The sequence below is a fragment of the Budorcas taxicolor genome, chromosome 10 (assembly GCF_023091745.1).
Source record: "Budorcas taxicolor isolate Tak-1 chromosome 10, Takin1.1, whole genome shotgun sequence".
Lineage (NCBI taxonomy): Eukaryota > Metazoa > Chordata > Mammalia > Artiodactyla > Bovidae > Budorcas > Budorcas taxicolor.
The window spans coordinates 35,462,574-35,473,727 of record NC_068919.1 but is presented as its reverse complement, the minus strand read 5'-3'; positions in this window follow the sequence as shown (position 1 = coordinate 35,473,727).

Genomic DNA, 11,154 nt, shown 5'->3' with positions numbered 1-11,154 from the left:
CCTCTCAGATAACTCTGAGGATCTTACCAAAGAGGTAAGGGAGGAGTCACAGTATATAGGAGAGTTTTTGCTGTAAAAAAAGCTAGTTGAACATCAAAAGATTATTCTCATCACAAAAAAACAATCTCTAAAGTTAATGATTTTAGCACTCTTCTGTGTACTGGAAGATTCAAGAGTCTGGGCTCAATGAAATTATTCCTTTGAAATGCACCTGAACTGTCTAGGGCCAGCCCGCTGCTTTTCTTCCTCCAGAATCCCCTCCAGGTGCACCCTGCAGGGTAGGAGCAGAGGTGCTAGGGGCAATGGCTTGACGATGGGCCGCCTTTGTAGCTTCCTGAAGTGGCAGGCGGCATTTTCTTGGTCCACAGGCATTAGCACTGTCCTGGGACTCTCCACTTGCATTTCACCCAGTAAGCATTCCCACCCCTTGTTTCCGTGTGGTAGCCCCACAGCTCCAGCCACCAGGTCTGGACACCTTCCGGCCTCCACACTGCCCTATGGCGCCGGCTCCCCTGTATCTGGCCTCCTCTGCCCTCCCGGCACCTGCTGTCCACGCGCTTCTTAGCTCTTTCTAGTCAAACTCAGTGACGTTTTCCTTGTCTCCCAAAGCACAAGCTCCTAATTAATCCTAATTAAAGAAAAAAAATGGTGCTCTTACACTTTGCGGCCAAGTCAATCCTCGTTGAGTTTAAATTTTACTTCCAGAGGACCAACTTAAGCCAGGGTTAACAAAAGCTGTTGTTCCCAGACGCAGGCATTCAGACAACGGTGGAATGTTCTCTGCGTGATGGGAGGACCCAACCGTTGACCTCCGGATGGGGGGAGCGCTCCCTCCGGCGGTCGCAGCCACACTCGGCTCCCTGGCCTGCAGCTGGGGCCCCTCCAAGCCGCGGACAAAGGTGCCTGTGTCCTGGCGGAGCCTCTCCCTGCCGGCCGCGGAGAGGCCTCTACTGAGGCCAGGGCGGAGCGAACCGCCTGCGACCCCGCGCGTGGCCCGGCTCCCTGGTGGGCCAGCCGCGCCCGCGGGCTAAGTCGCTCTAGGCTCCGGCCCCGGTCCCGCGTGCCCCTCTCTGGGCCGAGCCGCCCGGCCCCGGCTCCTCCGGATCCGCCCCTTGCCAGAGCCGGTGGGTAGAGGAAAGGCGCCGGCGGCAATAGCATGAACTTTGCTAAGTTCTGGCACAGCCCTCTGACTTCGGGCATTTTGGGTTCTCAAGGGTCGAAATGTAAAATTCCAACCTCCCTCTTAATTATCTAGGGGCTTCCTCCACGTCTGTGTGTCTTAGGCAAGATCCAAAGAGCTTCTCTCCTTTGCTTTACCCCAGGGGAAAACAGGGATTTGGGGGAAAGGAGAGGAGCTCTGCCTTACGTTTACTGAACTTTGGCCCTTAGCCAGGCACTCTTCTAGACTCATTAATACTGTTTTAGTTAATCTTCAAAAGGATTTGTGAAATAAATATTATTTTTATATCCTATCTCTACAGCATTAGAAAACTGAGGTTAAAACTTCCCTGGCAGTCCAGTGGTTAAAACTCGGCTTCCATTGCAAGGGGTGTGGGTTGGATCCCTGATAGGGCAGCTAAGATCCCACATGTACAGCCAAGCATCAATCAATCAATCAAACTAGGAGACTGAAATCAACAAGACTTAATGATTTGTTAGTTGTGGATGGTGATTGAAAAATTGACCCAACCTCTCTGCCACCTCTACCCTCCCACGCTGGGGCATTGGAGAGAAGGAAGAACTAGGTAAATCCCTGGTTCTGATCCTATTTGTGTTCTTTGCTGGATGACATCAGGAACAAATCACTGTTTTGTAAAGCCTTGGAAGACCTGCATTTCTTCCTTAGACTGCAAGTATGTCTGGTGGGTCAGTGGTAAAGAATCCACCTGCAGTGCAGGAGACCTAGGTTCTATCCGTGGGTCGGGGAGATCCCCTGGAGGAGGAAATGACAACCCACTCCAGTATTCTTGCCTTGGAGAATTCCATGGATAGGGGAGCCTGGCAGGCTACAGTCCATGGGGTTGCAAAGAGTCAGACATGACTGAGCAACTAACAGCCAAGCCCTGTGATGGTGTTCCTTAACCGCTGGGGGGACGTTGCAAAAAATGGAAGAGGAACACGTAGGAAAACTACATTCCTTATCAGTAATTAAAATACTGTACTAGAGATACTGTAAAATGGGATAAAAAGCCTAGAAATAAACCCAAATATATATGTGAATATAGTATATGAAAAGGAAGTAATACATAGAAATACAGAGATTATTCAAGAAATGTTCAGAAAACATGGGTTGTTCAATATGAGATTTTTGGGACAATAAATAGCCATCTGGAAGAAAATTAATTTGGATCTATATTTTAGATGACTCAAAATGGAGCAAGGAAAAGTAGACTTTAGAAGCCCTAGAATAAAACATAGGTTTTTAAAAATAATGTTGGAGTATGGAAATCCTCTCTAAGTAGTGTAACACGAAAGCCAGAAGCCACACACATACACATGCATACACAGACACATTCAAACAACTACAATAAAAAACACCATACAGGGGTTTCCCTGGTGGCTCAATGGTAAAGAACCCACCTGCCAGCACATGAGACACTGTTTGATCCCTGGTCCAGAAAGATTCCATATGCCTTGGGGCAGTTAAGCCCATTCACCACAACTATGGAGCCTGTGCTCTACAGCCGGGGAACCGCAACTTAGATGTCCATCAATAGTGAACATATTTAATAAATTATGATATATTATATATAGGAGTAGAGATGCATATGTACAGCTAGGGAAAAACCTTCAAATGCAAGGCTTGTAGGGTATATTAGACTTGAATTACATCTATAAAATGGAAATAATAATCATACCTGTTACAGAGAGTTGTCGTGAAATTTAAATGAATTAAAATACCAAAAGTACTTAGAACAATATTGTCAGGCGAGTGTATGCGCCTCGGTTCTGTCTCAACATAACAAAGAGTTGGAGTGACGGACATTAAAGCCCTTGGTGGGTCACAGCTCTCCGTTCTTGGATAGACCATGTTATAGTTCTTAGACAAATCAGTGTTACAGCTGTATTTTATTTAGAAGATAGAAAGAGAATCTATCCTCGAATCATGAGGGCATGCCACCCGAAGAAGAGAAGAGAAGAGAGTGGGGGGGGCAGGGGAGAAAGCGCTTTGGTTCCTCCCCCTGGGCTGGCCTATGCAAATTGGGCTTAGCCAGGTGCACTGTTTTTTATACCTGAGGTCTTCACTCTGGTCCTTCACCTTCCTTTGTTCTATTTTCGTGGGCTTTTCTCTTCCTTGTCTTTTAGCCACCGCCATTTTGGACTCCTATTTCCTATTCTAACTACCTAAAAACATCTATTTCTGCTTTATTGACTATCCCAAAGCCTTTGACTGTGTGGATCACAATAAACTGTGGAAAATTCTGAAAGAGATGGGAATACCAGACCACCTGACCTGCCTCTTAAGAAACCTATATGCAGGTCAGCAAGCAACAGTTAGAACTGGACATGGAACAACAGACTGGTTCCAACTAGGAAACGGAGTACGTCAAGGCTGTATATTGTCACCCTGCTTATTTAACTTCTATGCAGAGTACATCATGAGAAACGCTGGACTGGAAGAAGCACAAGCTGGAATCAAGATTGCCTGGAGAAACATCAATAACCTCAGATATGCAGATGACACCACCCTTATGGCAGAAAGTGAAGAGGAACTAAAAAGCCTCTTGATGAAAGTGAAAGAGGAGAGTGAAAAAGTTGCCTTAAAACTCAACATTCAGAAAACTAAGATCATGACATCTGGTCCCATCACTTCATTGGAAATAGATGGGGAAACAGTGTCAGACTATTTTTTTGGGCTCCAAAATCACTGCAGATGGTGATTGCAGCCATGAAATTAAAAGACACTTACTCCTTGGAAGGAAAGTTATGACCAACCTAGATAGCATATTGAAAAGCAGAGACATTACTTTGCCAACAAAGGTCCACCAAAAACCAAAGGCTATGGTTTTTCCAGTGGTCATGTATGGATGTGAGAGTTGGACTGTGAAGAGAGCTGAGTGCCGAAGAATTGATGTTTTTGAACTGTGGTGCTGGAGAAGACTCTTGAGAGTCCCTTGGACTGCAAGGAAATCCAACCAGTCCATTCTAAAGGAGATCAGTCCTGGGTGTTCTTTGGAAGGAATGATGCTAAAGCTGAAACTCCAGTACTTTGGCCACCTCATGTAAAGAGTTGACTCATTGGAAAAGACCCTGATGCTGGGAGGGATTGGGAGCAGGAGGAGAAGGGGATGACAGAGGATGAGATGGCTGGATGGCATCACTGACTCGGTGGACGTGAGTCTGAGTGAACTCCGGGAGTTGGTGATGGACAGGGAGGCCTGGCGTGCTGCGATTCATGGGGTCGCAGAGTCAGACACGACTGAGTGACTGAACTGAACTGAACTGAACAATATCTAGAATACATACTATTAGATATTTACTTACACACATATTGTTAATAAAAAGAACAAGGGGCAGAACAGCATGTACAATTACTTACCATTTGTGTAAAAGAAAAATAAGTATATGGGTAAAATATCCCTTGAAAATTTCACAGTTAATCAGTAACAGTGGTTACCTCTGTACAGAAGAAATAAGGGGCCAGCAGCAAGGCAAGTTATTTTCACTGTCTACCTGTTAAAGTTTTTTTATGTGTATTTGACATCTATTTGAAAAGATAAATTTTTTTTAAGCTGAAGCGTATCATTCAGAAAAACATAATCAAATTTTATGATATAGAAATTATGTTCCAATCTTTCCCATTAGTGTTATGTTGAAATGATTATATATTGCAGTCATTGAATGGTTTTTAAAACACCACTGCACACTTTCAAGCATAGTACTTGCACCTCAAAGTGTGGTCCTCAGGCTGGCAACATTTGTATCACCTCAGAACTTGTTAGAAATTCAGAATCCCACCACACACCTATCAAATCAGAATCTATATTTTTAACAAGATTCTCAAGTAATTTGTTTGTAGCATCTTGTTTGAGGTATGAGAAGCACTGAGCCAGAGGACATAATTTAAAAACACAGAAACACAAAACAAAACAAAAACACTGCTGTACTCTCGTCTCTTTGACTCCCATCTCTCAAAATTGCCGTGGCTCTGAAACCAAGCAGAATTCTATGGGGTCCCTGCTGAGCACAAAAGCCTGTTTGTGTCCTTCATTTCTGGTTTGTAGGAAAAAGGCTTCAGCCCTACAGACCTTCCCTGAGCTTCAAAGGGCAGATTCAAGCAGTTACTAATTAGGGGAATAAGGGAATGCAAAAACAAAGGAAACAAGGGGCAGGTTACTAGTTCCTCCTCAAGGAATATGCATCACAAAGTTATACAAATCTCTGAGTCCTTCTGCCTAGGACTAAGGCCCCCACCCACGTGGAGAATGGTAATTTCAGACAAAGCAGGGGATCCAGACTGGTTAGAATTAGAAGGCTGACTCCTAGAACACCACCCTGTTACCTCATCACCAACCAATCAAAGGAAGGTCCTGCACCCTGCAGCTCTCCAAGCAAATTTCGTCTATAAAAGCTCTTCCTTGGCAAGTCCTTAGCAGTGCAGTGCCAGTGCAGGGGACAAGAGTCTGAGCCTGGTTGGGGAACTAAGATCCCACAAATCTTGAGGGCACAGCCCAAAACAAAAAACCTCCCCACACCAGTGAGTTCAGCCATTTTGAGCATGAACTGCTTATTCTTGCTGGGTCCTCGCAGCAAACCTCTCTCTGCTCCAAACTTCAGCATTTTGGTTTGTTTGGTCCCACTGTGCATTGGGGGCATGAACTTGGATCTGACAACAGCTTGATGACTCTGGAAAACATTGCTGACTGAAAGAAGGCAAACACAAAGTAATCCAACCTATATGATCTATTTATATGAACTGCAAAACAAGCTACACCAGTCAATGGTATTTGAAGGCAGGATAGAGGTTCGGCTACGACTGGCGCACTAAGCGTGGCCGAGAGGAGCTACCCCACGTCCAAGGTCAGGGGCGGCGCCCGGGAGGAGCCACCCCACGTTCAACGAGCGGTGGCTGCGCGGGTGCAGGAGGGCCTAGAGGAGCTATCCCACGTTGAAGGTCAGGAAGGGCAGCGGTGATAGCCCTCGTCCAAGGTACCGAGCAGCAGCTGCGCTTTGCTGAAGCAGCCGTGAAGAGATACCCAACGCCCAAGGTAAGAGAAACCCAAGTAAGATGGTAGGTGTTGCAAGAGGGCATCAGAGGGCAGACACACTGAAACCATACTCACAGAATACTAGTCAATCTAATCACACTAGGACCACAGCCTTGTCTAACTCAATGAAATTAAGCCATGCCCGCGGGGCAACCCAAGACGGACGGGTCATGGTGGAGAGGCCTGACAGAATGTGGTCCACTGGAGAAAGGAATGGCAAACCACTTCAGTATTCTTGCCTTGAGAACCCCATGAACAACATGAAAAGGCAAAATGATAGGATACTGAAAGAGGAACTCCCCAGGTCAGTAGGTGCCCAACATGCTAGTGGAGATCAGAGGAGAAATAACTCCAGAAAGACTGACGAGATGGAGCCAAAGCAAAAACGATACCCAGCTGTGGATGTGACTGGTGATGGAAGCAAGGTCCAATGCTGTAAAGAGCAATATTGCATAGGAACCTGGAATGTTAGGTCCATGAATCAAGGCAAATTGGAAGTGGTCAAACAAGAGATGGCAAGAGTGAACATCGACATTCTAGGAATCAGCGAACTAAAATGGATTGGAATGGGTGAATTTAACTCAGATGACCATTACATCTACTACTACGGGCAGGAATCCCTCAGAAGAAATGGAGTAGCCATCAAGGTCAACAAAAGAGTCGGAAATGCAGTACTTGGATGCAATCTCAAAAATGACAGAATGATCTCTGTTCATTTCCAAGGCAAACCATTCAATATCACAGTAATCCAAGTCTATGTCCCAGCCAGTAACGCTGAAGAAGCTGAAGCTGAATGGTTCTATGAAGACCTACAAGATCTTTTAGAACTAACACCCAAAAAAGATGTCCTTTTCATTATATGGGACTGGAATGCAAAAGTAGAAGTCAAGAAACACCTGGAGTAACAGGCAAATTTGGCCTTGGAATACGGAATGAAGCAGGGCAAAAACTAATAGAGTTTTGCCAAGAAAATGCACTGGTCATAGCAAACACCCTCTTCCAAAAACACAAGAGAAGACTCTACACATGGACATCACCAGATGATCAACATTGAAATCAGACTGATTATATTCTTTGCAGTCAAAGATGGAGAAGCTCTATACAGTCAGCAAAAACAAGACCAGGAGCTGACTGTGGCTCAGTTCATGAACTCCTTATTGCCAAATTCAGACTTAAATTGAAGAAAGCAGGGAAAACCGCTAGACCATTCAGGTATGACCTAAATCAAATCCCTTATGATTATACAGTGGAAGTGAGAAATAGATTTAAGGGACAAGATCTGATAGATAGAGTGCCTGATGAACTATGGAATGAGGTTCGTGACATTGTACAGGAGACAGGGATCAAGACCATCCCCATGGAAAAGAAATGCAAAAAAGCAAAATGGCTGTCTGGGGAGGCCTTATAAATAGCTGTGAAAGGAAGAGAAGTGAAAAGCAAAGGAGAAAAGGAAAGATATAAGCATCTGAATGCAGAGTTCCAAAGAATAGCAAGAAGAGATAAGAAAGCCTTCCTCAGCGATCAATGCAAAGAAATAGAGGAAAACAACAGAATGGGAAAGACTAGAGATCTCTTCAAGAAAATTAGAGATGCCAAGGGAACATTTCATGCAAAGATGGGCTCGATAAAGGACAGAAATGGTCTGGACCTAACAGAAGCAGAAGATATTAAGAAGAGGTGGCAAGAATACACAGAAGAATTGTACAAAAAAGATCTTCATGACCCAGATAATCACGATGGTGTGATCACTCACCTAGAGCCAGACATCCTGGAATGTGAAGCCAAGTGGGCCTTAGAAAGCATTACTACGAACAAAGCTAGTGGAGGTGATGGAATTCCACTTGAGCTATTTCAAATCCTGAAAGATGATGCTGTGAAAGTGCTGCACTAAATATGCCAGCAAATTTGGAAAACTCAGCAGTGGCCACAGGACTGGAAAAGGTCCGTTTTCATTCCAATTCCAAAGAAAGGCAATGCCAAAGAATGCTCAAACTACTGCACAGTTGCACTCATCTCACATGCTAGTAAAGTAATGCTCAAAATTCTCCAAGCCAGGCTTCAGCAATATGTGAACCATGAACTTCCTGATGTTCAAGCTGCTTTTAGAAAAGGCAGAGGAACCAGAGATCAAATTGCCAACATTCGCTGGATCATCAAAAAGGCAAGAGAGTTCCAGAAAAACATCTACTTCTGCTTTATTGACTATCCCAAAGCCTTTGACTGTGTGGATCATAATAAACTGTTGAAAATTCTGAAAGAGATGGGAATACCAGACCACCTGACCTGCCTCTTGAGAAATCTGTATGCAGGTTAGGAAGCAACAGTTAGAACTGGACTTGGAACAACAGACTGGTTCCAAATAGGAAAAGGAGTACGTCAAGGCTGTATATTGTCACCCTGCTTATTTAACTTCTATGCAGAGTACATCATGAGAAACGCTGAGCTGGAAGAAACACAAGCTGGAATCAAGATTGCCTGGAGAAATATCAATAACTTCAGATATGCAGATGACACCACCCTTATGGCAGAAAGTGAAGAGGAACTAAAAAGCCTCTTGATGAAAGTGAAAGTGGAGAATGAAAAAGTTGGCTTAAAGCTCAACATTCAGAAAACGAAGATCATGGCATCTGGTCCCAACACTTCATGGGAAATAGATGGGAAAACAGTGGAAACAGGGTCAGACTTTATTTTTTTTGGCTCCCAAATCATTGCAGATGGTGACTGCAGCCATGAAATTAAAAGACACTTACTCCTTGGAAGAAAGGTTATGACCAACCTAGATAGCATATTGAAAAGCAGAGACATTACTTTGCCAGCAAAGGTCCGTCTAGTCAAGGCTATGGTTTTTCCTGTGGTCATGTATGGATGTGAGAGTTGGACTGTGAAGAAGGCTGAGTGCCGAAGAATTGATGCTTTTGAACTGTGGTGTTGGGGAAGACTCTTGAGAGTCCCCTGGACCGCAAGGAGATCCAACCAGTCCATTCTGAAGGAGATCAGCCCTGGGATTTCTTTGGAAGGAATGATGCTAAAGCTGAAGCTCCAGTACTTTGGCCACCTCATGTGAAGAGTTGACTCATTGGAAAAGACTCTGATGCTGGGAGGGATTGGGCGCAGGAGAAGGGGATGACAGAGGATGAGATGGCTGGATGGCATCACTGACTCGATGGACATGAGTCTGAGTGAACTCCGGGAGTTGGTGATGGACAGGAGGCCTGGCGTGCTGCAATTCATGGGGTCGCAAAGAGTCGGACACGACTGAGCGACTGAACTGAACTGGGGAGGAGAAGCGGCAGAGATGGGACAGGACCCAAATTGCTCCTGGAGTGTTGGTAACATTCTGTTTCTCGATCTGGTTACTGGTTATTTGGATCTGTTTGTGAAAATCCCAATGACTATACACTTCTGTTTGGTATATACTTTTTGTATGTGTCACACTTCAATAAAAAGGTTTTTAAAAGTCCCACTATTGGGACTCATCTGGTGGTCAAGTGGTTAAGACTCTGTTCTTCCAGTGCAGGGGGCTTGGGTTTGATCTCTTGTAGAGGATCTAAGACTCTGCGTGCCATGTGGTATAGACAAAAAAAAAAAAAAAAAATCCATTATTATCACCTACCTCAAACCCCATGACTGTTACAGGGGGGCCAAGGTCCAAGGTGCTTGGGGAAAAGAGACTGAGCTGAAAAAGTTACTTACACTGAATTTAATTACTGATAATTTCGATTTAGATAGATTACTTTGTCACACACACACTTACTGGAACTCCTGTGAGTTAAAATGTATTTATTATTTATTTGGCCTTGCCATGTGGCATGTGAGATCTTAGTTCCTGGACCATAGGTCGAACCTATGCCCCCTGCAGAGGAAGTGCGGAGTCTTAACCACTGGACCACCAGGAGTCCCCTGTCCTGTGCATTTTGAAAGGCACCTACTATTGACAAGCAGTCACCCAAAAGATGACATGATTGCAATGAAACTTCTAGATACTCTGGTGTGGTAGGAGAATTGCCCAGGCTCTGCTTTCTGGCATGGTAGGCTTAAAGTCTGTGTCAACCATTTGTTAGTTACGTAACTTTAGACAAGTTACTTCTTCTGCATTTCTGTCCTTTCGAAGGATAATTATAGTCCCATTTTATAGGCATATTCCCTGTGTTAAATGAGATAATATACATGAAGCACCAGGCACTATACCTGACACATAACAGGAGTCCATTAATAGTAGACGATTATTTAGGTGTAAAGATCTCCCAAGATGTAAAGGCCATGGGGTCATAGAGTCAGACACAACTGAGCGACTGAACTGAACTGAAAGGTCTCCCAGTCAGTAATTCCCAAACACTACCTCACAGATAATCATTACCTGCTGCTGCTGCTAATTTGCTTCAGTCGTGTCCGACTCTGTGCGACCCCATAGACGGCAGCCCACCACGCTCCGCTAACCACCAAGATTCTTTAGGCAAGAATACTGGAGTGGGTTGCCATTTCCTTCTCCAAATCATTACCTGCAGTTAAAGCTAATCACAAGCAGGAAAGATTCTGAAAGCCTGAAAATTACTTCAGTTCTCATGATCCACGTGGGAACGAGAATCTGGAGTTCTAGTAACAGGTTTTTCAGGATATTTGCTTTCAAAAAGTATCCGCCCCATTCCACTGCCCTCAGCCAGCCATGCAATACCTGCGTCCCTCCCAGTCTTCCCACACCCCTCAACAAAGACAGCGGCCATTTCTCACGCCTCCTGTGGCTCATTCCCATTAGCTTGCTCTAAAAGCTTCTGAAGTTTTCAGGTGGAAATACTTGAAAGCAAACTTCATGCTCTTATTTCTAATCCCCAAGAAGCTCACCATTCTCTTTGCCCACTTTTCACGCTTGCTGGGTCCAAGCAACATTGTGAAGGTAAGCGCTGTCTCCACACCCAACAGAGTCTGATAGAGGGTTAGGAGGCAGCCA